The sequence below is a fragment of the Dromiciops gliroides genome, chromosome 2, assembly GCF_019393635.1.
Source record: "Dromiciops gliroides isolate mDroGli1 chromosome 2, mDroGli1.pri, whole genome shotgun sequence".
NCBI lineage: Eukaryota > Metazoa > Chordata > Mammalia > Microbiotheria > Microbiotheriidae > Dromiciops > Dromiciops gliroides.
In genome coordinates, this window is record NC_057862.1 from 684,962,775 (window position 1) to 684,981,033 (window position 18,259).

The following is an 18,259-nucleotide window of genomic DNA, read 5'->3' on the forward strand; positions in this document are numbered from 1 at the left end:
ATTATGAAACACTTGCTATGCACCAGGAACTAATATTATTCTACTTTACTCACTACTTATGTTGGAACAATTCTAATCCACTCCCAATATCTTAGTTATAAACTCCTTGCTTGCATATCATTTATCATACTTTATATCTGAAACACCATCCATATGAAAACAGTCAGTGAAGTGAAGGTTAGGGTTAGGGTTAGCCTAATAAGAAAGGTCTTGGGACTAGGGGTGGGTGGGTAGTAGTCAGTGTGATAATTGTGTTTAAAATATTTAAGAATTCCCACATAGAAGTGGGATGAAATTTATTCTGTTTGGCACTAAAGGGCAGAAGTAGAAGTAAAGAAGAGATGAAGTTACACTTTCTAGTATGGGGAAACATACTAACAATGTGAGTTACCTCATAGAAAAATGTCTTGCCTTGGGAGGTAGCAGACTCTTCCTTGTGTGAGTTCTTTAGGAAAATATACCGAATGAGTACTTCTCAGGAATGTTATTTTGGGGTTTCATGTTATGGTGTAGCTCTATACAAATCCTTTAGAAGTATAATGTGTTGCTAATGCATTGTTGGTGGAGCTGTGAGCTGATCCAACCATTCTGGAGAGCAATTTGGAATTATGCCCAAAGGGCGATAAAGCTGTGCATACCCTTTGACCCAGCAATCCCACTTTTAGGTCTTTTGCCCAAAGAAATCATGGAAGGGGGAAAGGGACCCACATGTACAAAAATATTTATAGCTGCTCTTTACGTGGTAGCAAGGAATTGGAAGTTGAGGGGGTGCCCATCAATTGGGGAATGGCTGGACAAGTTGTGGTATATGAATACAATGGAATACTATTGTGCTGTAAGAAATGATGAGCAGGAAGAGTTCAGAGAAACCTGGAGGGTCTTACGTGAGCTGATGATGAGTGAGATGAGCAGAACCAGAAGAACATTGTACACAGTATCATCAACATTGAGTGTTGACCTACTGTGATGGACTATATTCTTCTCACCAATGCAATGGTACAGAAGAGTTCCAGGGAACTCATGATAGAAGAGGATCTCCAAATCCAAGAAAAAAAAAGAAAGAAAGAACTGTGGAGTATAGATGCTGATTGAACCATATTATTTCTTTTGTTTTGGGTGCTGTTGTTTTTTTTTTCTATTTTGAGGTTTTGCATCACTGCTCTGATTCTTTCTCTTGTAACAGGATTAATGCAGAAATAGGATTAATGATATTATGTGTATATATATATGTGTGTGTATATATATATCTATATGTATATGTATAGATATATATAGATATAACCTATATCAGATTACCTGCTGTCTAGGGGAGGGGGGAGGGAGGGGAGGAAGGGAGGGAGAAAAATCTGAAATTGTAAAGCATGTATAAACAAAAGTTGAGAACTATCTTTACATGTAACGGAAAAAATAAAATATCTCAAAAAAAAAAGAAGTATAATGTGTTGGATTAAGATGATGAAAATAACATAAACAAGAATAACAACCACAATAATAACTACAATGGAGATAATGTAGTTTGGGATCATAGAGTGATGAAAATATTGGGACAATACCAGGATTCAGTAGAACTAAGTTCTACTCTAGATAAACCACAAAAGCAAGTTACTACATCACCTTATCTATTTATCATGTTTTTGTTTGTTTTCTTTTGTTTCTGTCAAATGAGAAGTGTCAGCAGATATAGGGTAGTTTCTAAGTAGAAAATCAGACTATATAAATAGAGCAGTCTGGTACTAGAGTAGAGGGATTCTCAAACTTTTTTGGTTGTGGGAACACTTTGAATTCTTAAAAATTATTGAGGGCCCTCCAAAGAACTTGGCCTTTGGTCATATGTGTGAATGTTTATGAAAGAGTTACAATATTAGAAATTCAAAAATCTGGCCTCAGACACTTGACACTTACCCTAGGCAAGTCACTTAACCTTCATCACCTTGCAAATAAATAAACAAACAAACAAACAAACAAATAAATAATAGAATGAAAAGAAAAGAAAAGAAAGAAAGAAAGAAAGAAAGAAAGAAAGAAAGAAAGAAAGAAAGAAAGAAAGAAAGAAAGAAAGAAAGAAAGAAAGAAAAGAAAAGAAAAGAAAAAGTCTGTTTTGGGTCAGCTAAGTGGCACAGTGGATAAAGCACTGGCTCTGGACTCAGGAGGACCGGAATTCAAATCCAGTCTCAGACACTTGACTTACTAGCTGTTTAACCCTGGGCAAGTCACAACCCTCATTGCCCTGCCAAAAAAAAAGAAAAGAAAAGAAAAGAAAATCAAAATTTAATATTATTAGGAAAATGGTTTTGAACTCAAAGACTGCTTGAAAGGGTCTCAGATACACGTACGGATCATCAGACTGAAGTTAGAGAGCAGCTGCTGTGATGGAAATAACAGCCAATCTGGAAGCCCAAAACATATGAAATTAACTTATCCCTCAGCTATTTTTAAACTGTGATTTTGGACAGTCATTTAGCCCTTCTTTACTTTAATTTCCTCTTTTGCAAAATGATAAGAATGACACCTTTCTGATAAGGTTGTTGTGAGGATGTGAGGATGAAATGTATTACTTATAAAGTTCTTGGCAAAAAAGTGTCTGGGGATCTCTATCTCCCCCCCACCCCCCCTCTCTCTCTCTTCTTCTTTTTTTTTTTTTTTTGGTGAGCCAATTGGAGTTAAGTGACTTGCCCAGGGTCACACACAGCTAGTAAGTGTCAAGTGTCTGAGGTCAAATTTGAACTTAGGTACTCCTGAATCCAAGGCAAATGCTTTATCCACTGTGTCACCTAGCTGCCCCTGCCTCTCTCTTTCTTATGATCTGGCTCAATTACCTCAACCTATACTCAAGTTGGCAGGTCTTAGAAGTTTTGTTTGATAGGGAGTTACAGAGAGGGAGGGAATTAGAACTCCTGGGTAAGTATAACCGAATTTTCAGGACAATGAAGGTAATCCCAGTATAGAGGAAATATGTATTTACTCTTATAAATAGAGATTTTGGTACCCCAATGGTTACTAAAAATTCCAGCTTTCAAAAACAATGGAATATGATGCCTTGTCCTCACTGGATAAGTCTTCAAGAGAATGTTGTGGATGTGATTATTGTGGAGGTGAAGGCTGAACTCGGTGGCATTTAAGATTCTTTTCTCCACTGAGGTACTTTGTGATTCAATGATATTGCTTTTAATGTTCTTTTTATCTCTAGATTTCTGTAATTGGGTCCATGGGATAGAATTCATGGGAGAATGCCAGGGATAAGGAAAGTATTTCCTGATCTTCCTAATTAACAATGTCTTAGCTTTCAATTTCCATATATCAATTGAATCACATGTTGAATCTTCCCTCCCCCACGGCAGAATATAAAATCTTTAAAGGCAAAGGTCCTATTTCAAGTGCAGAAACAGTGTTTATTTTCCATTGCTGGTACTGAATCAATTCTTGTTGGTTTTGACTAGATTGAATTAGGTCCCAGAGAGGAAGCTGGGGCTAGACATACTTTTGTTTTATTTTTTTTGGGGGGATGGGGAGCTTCTAGGGAATCAAACTGTCTTTTGATAGTATTATGAGTTTATTCATTATAAAATGTACAAATAATCACATTGGAATATAGATTGGAAATAGATGCCACACTCTACCAATTTTTCATCTTGCATACAGGGAATATATAAGCTGGCTTTGTAGGTGAAATGAGTAGATATTAACAAGAGGATACTTTAGAAGAATGCACATTTTATTCTATGTGTATCTGAATATTTAAATAAATAGAGGTAGCTGTCTGTCCTGCAGTGGATAAGGAGCTGTCCATGAATTCAGAAATGATTGGGTTAAAGTCTTGTTCCTGACACATGTTGGTTTGATGATACTGGACAAATCTCTAAACTTTTCAATACTCCTGGAAGCTCTCTTAGACTATAAGTTGCTGGCTTTCCTCAGCTGTGGGGCCTTTTCACCACATGTGATCTGGGTATCAATGCAATTTAAGGACTACTCCCTTTCTATGCAAATACTAATGACCCTTACAAACACCCATATGATCTTTATTTTTAAATGTCTATGCCTTTGAGAAAAGTAAAACAAGGGTAATAAAATCTGACAAAAATGCACCTAGAAAAATGTGGGCAGGAAATGAAATTAGAGTACAGCAGGATCTACATATCCTACATCTACAGATGCTTCCCCCTTCCACATTTTAGAAAGAATCCTACAACATGTAATAAATATTATGCTACTTCTAGTTACATCATTAAGCTAAATGACAATCACATTTTCTTTTCATTTTGAGTCTTTTGGTATATTTAACATGGTGATTACTATAATTAATTTTTTACAGGAAATAAATTAGGACTCTGATTGTAGCTCCCACTCTAGTTTCTTTTTGTGGTGAAATTAACTAAGGAATTAAGCCTGACAGTTTATAGAGGGCTTTAACTTAAAAAAAAAAAAAAGACATGAAACTTGTCACTCTCAGCCATACCAATCTTATGTCATAGATCACTTGTGATGCCTGCTTTTCCATCTTGGATACTCCTTTGTGGGGGAAAAAGAAAGGGTGAAAGGAAAGAAGAGAAAGGGGGGAAGGAGGAAGGAAGAAGGGAAGGAAGGAAGGAGGGAGGGAGGGAAGAAAAAGAAAAAAGTGAGGAAAGAAGAAAATATAGAAGAAGGAAAGATAAAGAAAAAAATGAATGAGAGACAGAGACAAAGAGACAGAAACAGAGACAGAGAGACAAAGACTATAGGAGCAAAGAAAGCACCAGATCTAAATAAGTTATATAAAGTTGTTGAAAACCCACACCAGCAATAGCACTCCTCTGTGTTGTATATTTGCATTGTGTAACAGATTACTATGATACAAATGCAAATCTGTCCTGCCACAGTAAACAGTCTCTCCCATACTAGGGTTCAGGGCATAGAGATCTTTAATTTCCCTGCTAGCCTAGCATTCAGTTTCAATGATTCTCTCTTTAATGTACTAAGCTATAACTACAGCAAGAAAATTATAGTTTTAACCCAGGGTGCCCAAAACTATAGGGTTCTACACAGGACAAGTGAAAGAGCTCTCATTCTGGAGTCAGAGGACCAATGTTCAAATCTCCCCCACCCCAATACCTTGAAACTTGTTTGTTCTGTTGCAAATTATTAAACCTTCTGGGGCTTCAGTTCCCTCCTCCATAAAATAAGGGGGTTAGACTAAAGAGCACCTAAGATCTAATCTAGCCTTAGATCTATAATACTATGATCCTCATGATTCTCTGTCTTTCTATTTGTCTGTCTGTTTCTGTCTCTCTCCCCCCACAAATTTTCATTCCTTCATTATCTGTCTATGTGCTAGATCATGACTTGTTTCCTAAAATAGATCCATATATTGCAATCATCTTAAAAACAATAGTCACATACCACAACCAGAACTACTGACAATGACATGCATAAATACACAATCAATTGATCCAAAATCTTAACAACATATTGTAACTACCTCTCCTCCTTTTAGGCTACTGGATGGATCCCACATTTATAGAAAGCAATTGACAAGAATGACAAAATACAAAAGCTGTATTCTCCATTGCAGGGAGAAACAACATTTATAATCTCATAGCTCAATTGAAATACCAAAATAAATAATTAAATTTTATAATAGTTATACAATCCTTTTGAAAACACACAAGAGAACTATGAGGAATAAGTAAAGATTCAGTCAGTCTTAAGTTCAAATCCTTTCTTTGACACATAATATCACTGTTAACTCTGGGGAAGTCTATAACATTATGGTGCCCAGGAAATGCTTTAAGATTTTAAGTTATAGAAAGCAGATGATGATTTTCTTTGAAGCAGATGATGATTTTCTTTGGTAGTTAAAACTACCTTAAGAGGACTTCCCTACATACAAATATGTTGGCAAATGTTTAATAACCAGAACTCCCCAAAGCAGGACATACTTTAAAAATTAATGAGCATAATTATCATTTTCTCTATCACTTTCTTTAGTCTAAACAATCAACAAACTGAAAGCGTCAAGTTTCCATTTGTAACATTTGCTGAATTCTGAAGAGTTAATGCTCATATTGAAAATGTAAACCATTGTTTCTTATGAGCTTGTTCATGCTAACTGCAAATCATCTCCAGCCTTACATTAGCAAAATACCAAATGCACATCTCTAGTAGTAATATTCCAATGGTACCATGCAGAGGTACACTAGATGGAATAGATGCTAACAGTACTACACAAGTGATAGAAATAAAATTCAAAATAGCTAAAAGTTGAAACAGTGTTGTTTTTGAACATGTAAGTCCAGGACTTGGATTTCCTTGCACTTCAAACTTCAAAGCAGTATATAAATAACACTTGCTTACACAACTACCAATACTGCCACCAGCATTACCACCAGCACCACTACCACCACTACCACTATCACCACCATTCAGCATCCCTCCTCCTCCTCCTCCTCACCACCATCATCATCATCACTGTCATCTGAATAAGCTTAGATCAGTCATTGTGTTTAATCCTCTGTTTTATTTTTTTCTACTTCATGCCCATGGATATCCTATAGAGCTTGCTTTGCAGCCTCTTCCTTTCCCCCCTTTACACTATTTCATTTAGTTATCTCACTTAACTCCCATGGATTCAATTATCATCTCTATGGTGATGATTCTCCCTTCTATTTATCCAACCCTAACCTCTCTGCTGACCTTCAGTCCTCCATTTCCAGCTACCCATTAGATTTCTCAAACTGGATGCCCCATATACTTTTTAAATTGAGCATATCCTCACACTGAACCCACTATAGTTTCCCCTAAATCCTTCTTCCAAATTTTGCCATTAATACCAAGATCACCCACCACTGTCTTCCCAGTCCCCTAATCTTATAACCTAGCTATAATTCTAAACTCTTTCATCTCCTATATCCAATCTGTTACTAAGGACTGTTGATTTTCCTTCTGAACTCTGTAACATCCTTTATATATGCCTACTTCTCTTCTCTGCTCCCTCCACTGCCCTGACACAAGTCCTCAGCTCTCCATGGCTTTATTGCAATAGTGCTTATCACAGCACCTACTACACAGTAAGTGCTTAATAAAAGTTTATTGGTATAGCCTGATGATTGTTCTGTCACAAGTCTCTACATACTCTAGTCCATCCTCTGCTCAGCTATCAAAGTCATTTTTTCTAAAATGTAGGTTCAACTATGTTGCCCCCATCGTCAATAATTTCGAGTGACTTCCCAGTGACACTGGCCTTCTTTCTCTTTTTAAAATAAGAGAACTTTTAGTATTTTTATTGTTTATTTCCCATGCATGGGATTTTTTTCTTTACATTTCTGCTTCCTGGCTTTCCTGGAACTCTTCAGGTTTCAGCTAAAATCTCATCTTATAGAGGAAACCATTCCTGATCCCTATTAATTCTTTTTCTCTTTCTTTCTTTCTTTCTTTCTTTCTTTCTTTCTTTCTTTCTTTCTTTCTTTCTTTCTTTCTTTCTTTCTTTCTTTCTTTCTTTCTTCTTCTTCTTCTTCTTCTTCTTCTTCTTCTTCTTCTTCTTCTTCTTCTTCTTCTTCTTCTTGTTTTGTTTTGTTTTGTTTTTGGTGAGGCAATTGGAGGTTAAGTGACTTGCCCAGGGTCACACAGCCAGTAAGTGTCAAGTGTCTGGGGCAGGTTCCGAACTCAGATACTCCTGACTCCAGGGCTGGTGCTCCACTCACTGTGACACCAGCTGCCTCCCCCATCCCTATTAATTCCAATGTATTTTCTCTGTTATTTCTGATAAATTTTGCATATAGCTTGTTTGTACATAATTATTTGCATGTTATTTCCCCTATTAGATTGTGATTTCTTCAAAAGACTGAACTTTCTTTTGCCTTTCTTTGTATTTCCAGTATTTAGCAGAGTGCCTGACACATAGTAAGTTTAATAAATACTTATTGATTTACTATAAAAGGATATGTCATTTCTCTTTTTACTATAGGCTTTAAAGTCTATGATTTTTTTTTCCAGGGCAATGGGGGTTAAGTGAATTGCCCAGGGTCACACAGCTAGTAAGTGTCAAGTGTCTGAAGCCTGATTTGAACTCAGGTAATCCTGAATCCAGGGCCGGTGCTTTATCCACTGCGCCACCTAGCTGCCCCCTAAAGTCTATGATTTTAATATCCCAAGACATGGAAAGATAATGATATTCATGAGTGAAGGGCTTACACACAATAAGGAAATCTTGGATCATTTTAAGTATCCACAGAATCACGGAATGTCAGAATTGGAAAGAACTTCAGTACCCATCTATTGTCCAACTCAGAGCAGAAACCATTCCTCAATAACATCCTGGAATACGGGCTTTCAGCTTCAGATACATCTAAGAAGGAGAAACCTATTAACCCGTGAGGCCTTAAGTAGAATATACACTAACTAAAAGTGGCTTTTCATTTTTAAAATGAAGGGTTTTTTTTTCCTTTTAATAATAGCTTCATGAAAGTTCTCATCTTTTAGACAAACCCATAAACTCAGGTTCAGGGATTGAATTCAGTATTATCATTATATCTACTGTGGCATGTAGATATTGGAAGCCTTAAATATTGCAAATAGGTGCCATTAAAATTTCAACTAAGAAACTAAATAATTGACTACTTACTTCTTCTACTAAATATCAAGGTAACATAATGGTAAGGGGAAGGTTTAATCTGCCCTTATTAAAACAGGCACTGCACTTTCCACTTGAAAAATGAAAATTCCATTTGGATTACAATTGTAAATATTAAACTAGTCTAGAGAGATTTGCATTGTAACTGATAGAGACACAAATCACTGTAGGTATGAAGCCCTCCACTGTCAAACTCATCTGTGAGGAAGGGGTGCTACAAAAATCTTCAGGATTATTTTATTATGGTGGAATGACTCCCATTAATTAGATATTTTCTATAGGGGTAATAATTGTAATTGGAGGATTATTTCTACTTCCTGACTGCATTTCTTTCTGAGTTCCCTGAAGCTTTTCTTATTTCATGTTTAGTACCACAAATACACTTAAATTTTTAATACGGCAATTAGACCCTGATTTTCAGATAGCATATCTTATCCTGGCAAGAGTATTAAATGAAAAAAAAAATAATAAAAAGGATATGGATAGAAATTAGAGTTGTTTTCCATGGGTCAGTGGATAATTGCATCTAAGTCATAATTTTATTAAAGAGTCTTCCCCTTTTCATGAATAATACACAAACCTCATAAACTTATTAAAATTAAATTAGTAATGTCAGTGACAGTAAATGGCTCCAAACTGAAGGCATCCTTCAAAGTGCCAGGCAGAAAAATCCAATTACCATAAAATTGTGTTCTCTGATTCCTGAGCTGTTGACAAGTAGGGCAGGCAGTGTGGTATAGTAGAAGTCATAGAATTTTAAGTAAAAATCATTGTTTGGACTCTTGGTTCTATTATTTACTTACTGAAGGAATTAGGGCTAGTTCTCTCTTATTTTGGATCATGAGTTTGCTCATTTCTAAAATAGATTCGATAACACCACTTACAATTTAAGGAGGGTGTTAACATACTCATAGAGTTAGAATTGGAAAAAAAACCTAGAGGACATTTCATCTAATCCTCTCTTTTTACAGAAGAGCAAACTGAGGCTAACTGAGAAGTTAAGAGATTTATCCAAAAATATATAAATAGTAAAACAGAAAAGAAACCATCCCACAGACAGTGTTTTCCTTTTATTCCCTTATTTTAAAGAGTTTGTCTTTTAAAAAAGAAAGAAAAAATGTTGTCAAATATTAAACACAAAACAGATGAGCTACTTTTGCACATTTCAAGCAAATTTATTAAGTGAGACATTTCTTCCATAAAACTTTCCCTGATGCCACCAGCTGAAAATGCCTTATTCATTTTCATACAGCTTACCCATCCATCACCCAACACTTATTAAGTACATTCTTCATTCCATTACTTCCAGGAGTTGTGGATACAAAACCAAAGTAAAAATAAGTCCCTTGCCATTCAAAAGATAATATTCAACTGAGGTCACCAACATGTAATTCTAACACCAAGCTTGAAATCACACATTCTCAAGACATGTCACTTTAGAAACTTGTCCATTCATAGTCAAATAGATATTTGGCGAGCATTTTTTAAGAGCTTATGACTATGAGACTCTTCTATTTCTCAAGAGAACAGGAATGATGGAGAGTCTGGAGGTCTTGAAGGACCTCAGGAGAGATGCCATTCTGGACTATCTAAGTAGAAAGCTCATTGTCGTCACCCAATGGCTGACTGACAGGATTGAATGAATGTTGTAGAACTTTAGATGTAGACAGGAATGTGAAAAGAAAAATTGGACTAGGGAAGATCATGAAGGAGTAGTGGCCAACTGTTGTAGACTGGGACATAGAAGTACACTATTATATACCCATTTGGTTCTTGCTCAGCAGCTCATGAGTTCTTCAGAGCTTTCAGGCTACTTGAAGACTTTTTCCTTCCAGCCCCTTGATTGCCCAGTTGATGGATTGTAACAAGTCAATGAACATTGAACATGCTCTGAGTTACCCACAACACAGATCAAACCTAAACATTCTTTAAGGAATAGGTCTTCCAGCTAGGTGGCACAGTGGATAAAGCACCAGCCCTGGATTCAGGAGGACCTGAGTTCAAATCTGGCCTCAGAAACTTGACACTTACTAGCTGTATGACCCTGGGCAAGTCACTTAACCCTCATTGCTCCCCCCCCCCCGCCAAAAAGGAATAGTTCTTCACTAAATAGTCCTCCAATTATACTTTCATAAACTTTCAGAAAGCATAATTCATAGATTATGATTATCTTAGAATGGATAAGAAAACTCATGTGAAAAAGCAAGCTGAAGAAAGGCCTACACTGGTTGTAGGGATGGTAATGAGGCATTGGGATGAAGACACTATTTTAGCCTGATGCTTTGACTTTTGTACTGCTAAAATTGGCCAGATAACCTCATGGTTTTGAGTATCTAAGGCCCTCCTAGCCTTGTATGGTTGATATTTGCAAATATCATCACCATTACACACAATCAAACCAAGATGCTTTCATAGGCTTCGAAGTGTGTGTGCATGTGCATGTTTACATTTCTAACTAGATATGTTAATCTTTATTCATATATGGCTCAATTTATAGATCGATGGCAAAGTTGAGAGAGCCCTGGACTTGGATTCAGGAAGACCAGAATTCAAACTCTACCTCTGGTTTTGTGATCTTAGGCAAGTAATGTGAATTTTCTGTCTCATTTCCTCAAATGAAAAAGGAGGATAATAGCACATACCTCCTAGAGTTATGCAGATCAAATTAGAGGGTATTTATAAAGCATTTTTCAAACTTTTAAGTTTTATATAAATTCTAGTTAACAGGATATTTTAAGATATATCCATTTATAGGCACATCTTTCCACAAATATAAACATATCTACATCTGCATATGCATGTGCAGTTAAATATGTATATATTTACATATGCACATATATGTATGTATACATGTATATAAATTAAATTATAGACATATTTAGATAATATTTCGAAAATATCTTACAAACTTTAAAGTTCTGTAGTAGTAGTACTAGTAGTAGTAGTTTGTGCTGGTTACATTCAAAATACCTCTATATTAAAAATGTTCAAATCTTTTCTATTTTGTCTTATTTCTTCTAAGCCAAATAATGGTAGACACAAGGTTTATTTGTTTGTTTTTTCATCTTTTCATTCACATGGTAGGTACCTAATACATCTGCCTGACAGGTGATCTTGTGGGTATAATAAACTCCCACTGAGAAAATGCTATCTACCAATGCATTTTTTTTTTTGCAGGGCAATGGGGGTTAAGTGACTTGCCAAGGGTCACACAGCTAGTAAGTGTCAAGTGTCTGAGACCGGATTTGAACTGATATACTCCTGAATTCAGGGCCGGTGCTTTATTTACTTCAGCACCTACCTGACCCCTACCAATGCATTTTTTCCCCTCCTCTTAAATGTAGAGTTTGAGAAAGTTCCCTGACCAGTGATGTTTGTTCAGGGTCTGGCAGCCAGGGTGAATCAGAGTTAGGATTCATTTTTTCATTACAGTACTGTAATTCCATACATCCTTTAAGGAAAAAGACACAATAGGTAAACTAAGTCAGGTTAAGCTATGTTGATAGGGTTCACAATAGGTTGATTGAGAGGAGGGGATTTACATGTCGCAAAGATTTTAAAAAATCATACTCAAGACAAGCCTTCTACAAATAGTTAGCTATAGCACTTTGGGAAACTGAAAAACTCATTAATTATCTGAGGAATGTCAATTTTTTTCCTTAATATTGTGATTTCATGAGTCGGATTTTAGCTAGATAGGGCTAATATTAATGGTCTTCAGTCCTCCAACTATCTAAGAAAACTGGCATAATAAAATGTGATCAAAGGGAAATTAAAAATTATTATAACAATTTTATATCCATGTTAAACAGTGCCCCATGTGTGGCTGTGGCAAAAGAACCAAGCACCTAGTAATTAAAACAGTTGAGATGTGCTTTTCTTTTCTTTTTTTTTTTTTTTTTTGGTGTGAGGCAATTGGGGTTAAGTGACTTGCCCAAGGTCACACAGCTAGCAAGTGTTAAGTGTCTGAGGCCGGATTTGAACTCAGGTCCTCCTGAATCCAGGGCCAGTGCTCTATCCACTGTGCCACCTAGCTGCCCCGAGATGTGCTTTTCTATACTTAGCTTGTCTAAGTTTCTTTTCAGGCAAGAGACTCTCCCTATTATCAGAAAAAAAAAAAAAAAGACGGGATGGATTAGAGTGGAGGATAGCGAGCAGGCACCCCAGATGCTCCCATGTCCATGGAATATGGAAGGACACTTCTAACACATTTGTCAAATTCTCTATATACCCTCTATTGCAGTACATGGCTACAAATTACCCAATGTTGTTGTTCATGAGAAAGACCATTTAAGAAAGAGCTAGAAAGAAGGGGTGGATCCTCCCTCTCAGCTTCTGGAAAGTTTACATTACATAGCATTTTTTTTATTTTTTTTTTTTAGTGAGGCAGTTGGGGTTAAGTGACTTGCCCAGGGTCACACAGCTAGTAAGTGTCAAGTGTCTGAGACCGGATTTGAACTCAGGTACTCCTGACTCCAGGGCCAGTGCTCTATCTACTGCACCATAAAGTAACCACATATGAGACACACACACTATCTGACAAAGGTATTGCATGTGAATCACATGAAGAGAACACCGAATACAAGCTAGAGCAGATGTGAAACATCTAAGTTTGGGGACCCAAAACAGGAATGGTCTGGGTGGAACCAGGACCTGGGGAACCCCAAATTCCTTGTAGCCAATTCCAGTATTCCTAGAGAGTAACTGGGGTCAAGACAACATTCTGAGTGCAAGCAACCTCTAATCACATTAAGATGGGTATAAACAGTATGATATTTCCCCCAAATAATGTAATAAAACATTCATTCCACATCAACGAACAATAAGACAATTTTGATGGGCTGCAGTCTGCGCAGATGGATAGAGTATCCACATCAACACTGATTACTAATATTTATGTAGCACTTCATATATTTTAATTGATTTGATTCTGACAACTACCCTTATTATCCCCATTTTATAGATAGTGAAAATGTGGCTCAGAGAGGATAGGATATTCCTAGGGACACAACTCATATATCTGAAGAAGGATTATATTTCAAATTTTCCTGTCCCCAAGACCAGTGTTCCGTTTACTATGCCACTCTGCCTTTCAATGAGTTCCCTGATTAGTGAACCATTGATGTACCAGAGAGCTTAGAAGGGATCTTTAGTATACACAGTAGTTACTTGATAAGGAATATGAACCAACATCCTTACAAAAATGAACTTATGGGGCAGTTAGGTGGCGCAGCGGATAGAGCATCGGCCCTGGAGTCAGGAGTTCCTGAGTTCAAATCCGGCCTCAGACACTTAACACTTACTAGCTGTGTGACCCTGGGCAAGTCACTTAACCCCAATTGCCTCACTAAAAAAATTTTTAAAAAAATTTAAAATGAACTTATAAACAGTTTGTCTATGTCATGAGGGGTTGAGCAACAATAGGTGCTCTGAGAAAACTAACATAATTGAGATTTGAACTCACTAAAAATGCTAATACTCTAAAAGCTCTGTCTATAATGAGTTTCTTGGATTGTACCAGTATTAAGAAATTGAACACATCATCTTCAAAAATAATAATGTAAGTCAGTTCCTTTGATTGGGAAACTAAGCCAAATGCTGATGTACAGAGAATTTCTTCCTCCCACACTCTCCTCACATTGCTGCCATTTTAGCAGCTGGTCATTCCTGTACTGGATTGTTCATTTGTACTTATAATTGCTCCCATTTCAAACCTCCAGGCTATTGCTGCACTGAAGCATAACAGAATAAAACTTTATTAAAGCAACATTTTTCATACACCAATAAAATTGTGAAGTCCCATTTAAAAAATAGTTCAAGTGGTAGACTTATTAAAAAAGCTATCTACCCCCTTGCCCCTACCAAGACTTTACTCTCTTATCCTTTCTCAGATGAATTTCTTTTATGTTAAACTCAATGTGTGTGTGTGTGTGGGGGGGGCTTTATAATGTGTCAGCATTATGAATTGATAGTTCTCTGTTTGATTCCAAGGCAGAAAAATAATGTACCCTGCCCCCTTGCCCCATTTCTACCAAAGTGTTTGGTACCTAAAATCATGCAGTATCAGAAACTGGTGAGTTTTTTATTAGTAGGAAAAAAATGAAAAAAAAAAGATGTATAACGATGTGCTTTGGTGCTTAACCCTAAGGACCGCAATGCCTTTCCAAATGACTTGTCATTAAAACCTCTAAATTGGTTATCTCCCCTAATTTGAATGTGAGGTCCTCAAAATCAAGGGCTGCTTTGATTTTCTATTTTTGTCTCAAGCATTTAATACAGTAGATTGCACAAACTGAGAATTAAAACGAGTTTTGCATTCATTCCTTCCTTTCCCTCTGAGGTTCCTCAATCTTTAGCTTCATCCTTCCCTTCTTCCTTTCCTTTCTTCATTTTTTTCTTTCCTCCCTCCCTCCCTGCTTTCTTTTCTTCCTTCCATCCTTCTCTCCTTCCTTCCCTCCCTCCTTTCTTCATTCTTTCTTTCCTTCCTTCCCTCCCTCCTGCCTTCTATTTTTCCTCCTAATTTTCCCATTTTACTTCCTTCCTTCTTTTTCTTCCTTCCTTCCTTTCTTTTATCCTCCCTAACTTTCTCCCTCCCTTCCCTCCTTCCTTCTTTCCTTCCTTCATATAACTCTCCCTCTCTTCCTTTCTTCCTACCTTTCTTCTTCCTTCTTTTCCTCCTTCTTACAATCCTCCTTTCCTTCTCATCTTCCTTCCTTTTCTCCTTCCTTCTTTCTTTCATTCAATTTCACCTTCTTTTACTTTTCCCCGTCACTATACTTTTCAACTTCTCTCCCTTCTCCTTTCCCTCCCTCATTCTTTCTTAGCTCCAATCTCTTTCTTAACCTGAATCCCTCACTCCTTTCCTTCATTCTCTTCTCTCTTTGTTCACATATTCCTTCCTTCCTTCCTTCCTTCCTTCCTTCCTTCCTTCCTTCCTTCCTTCCTTCCTTCCTTCCTTCCTTCCTTCCTTCCTTCCTTCCTTCCTTCCTTCCTTCCTTCTTTCCTTCCTTCCTTTCCACCCTCCTATCTTTCATTCCTCATTTTTCCTTCCTTCCTTCCTTCTTTCCTTCCTTTTCTCATTCTGTTCTTTCTCCTTTCTCTGCTTCCTTCTCTCTTTCTTCCAAGCTCCCTTCACTCCCTCCTTCTCTTTCTTTTTCTTTTCTTTTGTCTTTGGGGGGGGGTACAGGCAAGGAGAATTAAGGGACTTGCCCAGGGTCACACAGCTAATAAGTGTCAAGTGTCTGAGGCCAGACTTAAACTCAGGTCCTCCTGAATCCAGAGCCAGTGCTTTATCCACTGCACCACCTATCTGCCCTCCTTCCTTTTCTTTCTTCAGTTCTTCCTTTACTCCTTCCCTCCTTTCTTCCTTGACTTATTTTTCCTTCATTCCTTCCTTCTATATCCTTTCTCCCTTCTTCCCATTATCCTTTCTCTCCCTCCTTTCTTTTCCATTCTTCCTTCCTTCCTTGGTATTTGAAGTCAAAGGCCACATTTTCAAACCCCCACCCTCTCATTTCCTATCTACTTTAATTAGCAAAGTCATATAATCAGCCTGGATTTGTGTTTCCTCACCTGCAATGTGAAAACAATAATTAAAGTGAAATAGGGGCATCTAGGTGGTTCAGTGAATAAAGCACTTGCCCTGGATTCAAGAAGACCTGAGTTCAAATTTGACCTCAGACACTTGACACTTATTAGCTGTGTGACCCTGGGCAAGTCATTTAGCCCTCATTGCCCCACCAAATAAAAAATGAATTAGATGAAGTCTTCAAGTCTCTTCCAGCTCTGGATTTCTGAATACATCCTTGATCTTAGATCCAATGTGACAATATGAAATTAAGTAAACAAGTTGTGCCAAGTCTGTCCCCAAACTGATGTTCTGATTACTGTGTTTTAGAAAGAACTTTGACACACTAGATTATCCTAAGGCAAAATTTCTTTCACCCTGGAGGAGTCGACTTTTCATATATTTTGACAACTGAAATTCAATACAATTAGTTTCCCTTATGATTTCTTGCATTTAATATTATCTTATCTTTTGTTCTTAAAAACATTAGTCTGAATAATATTCCATAGACTTCACCAGAGAAATATCATCTAATTTTATTCTCACCACAGCTTTGACTATATTATCCCTATTTTACATATTAGAAAACTTAGCTAGATGGAGGCTAAGTGACTTACACAAGGTCACAAAGCTAGCAAGTGGTCAGATTCTGAATTTGAATTCATAGCTTCCTTACTCTAGGTTTAATGCTCTATTCACTGTACAAACCTTTAATACACTCTGAATATCGGTATAAAATCTAGAAATATTTAAGATGGAGATAACAGCAATGACAGTTTTGGTAAATATATATATATATATATATATATATATATATATCTAGCTCAAAAAAGAAGATTCTGGAAAGAAGTTATTCCCTTCTGCAGATTTGAAGAATGCTCACATTCTAAAGGGTTTTAGTCTTGTTCAGCTTGGCTGCAAGGGAAGAATTAAGAATAATACTGTGTTTGTTGAAGCGAGTTAAATTTCAGCTTAATGCAAGGAAATCTGATTTTAATAATTACCTATATGGGGGCAGCTAAGTGGTGCAGTGGATAAAGCACTAACCCTGAATTCAGGAGGACCTGAGTTCAAATCCAGATTCAGACAGTTGACTACTTATTAGCTGTGTGACCCTGGGCAAGTCGCTTACCCCTCTTTGCCCATCAAAAAACAAAAACAAAATAAAAAAATTAATATTTACCTATAAAAAGTATAATGTATTATTTCATATATTAATGTAATCCTCTTCACTTTATGTCTTCAAGGAGAAACTGGAAGCTGCCATATGAAGAATGCTGGAGAGAAGATTGCTCTTCACTTTACACATCCAAAAAGGCAATGCCAATGTGCTCTATGATAATTCATCATTCACCTCTTCTGCCCAGACTTCTCTCCATTCTCCTTCTTTCCCAGTCCCTCTCAGTGTCAGACAACCAACAATAAAATGTTGGAATGTTATTGCAATTCAAGTTTTTACAAAGTCAGAGTAATCATGTTTGCGTCTGAACAGCAATTTAGAGATTCTCATTTATTTTGTAAATAAGGAAAGTTCATCTCTCAGGAATTTAGTTGCCTACAGTTTTATAGCTAGTGTCAGAGATGTCATTCAGAAATTGATACTTTGCACTCCAGCATTTTCTCTATGACAAAGTATCACATCTGAAGATTTCTAGTGATGGGAGGATTGCTACCTCAGATGATATTTCATTCATTATTCAGCAACTCATTTGTAAATACTTTAGACCTTAAACTGGGATAAACATTTAGAGTTTCAAAAAAAGTCGCTTTGTCATTGTTATAGAATGGATTATTCTCCTGTTGGTATTGGAGGGAATGATGATCAAGAATGATTTTTAAAAAGCCTTAGGAAGTCTTTTCTTTTCTTTTCTTTCTTTCTTTCTTTTTTTTTTTTTAAGATCAAGTGCCTTATACGCAAAGCTAGAGTTCCTACCTTTCCAGCCTGGTAAAAACAACCAAGTGACCTATAATGAGAAAGCCGGATAATTGGTGATGATATCACTGTCATTGTTTTGTTATGGGACAAAAGCAATTCAGGAAAACTGTGCTCAGGAAAACAGAGGCAACTAGTTCATCACTCATGTGGC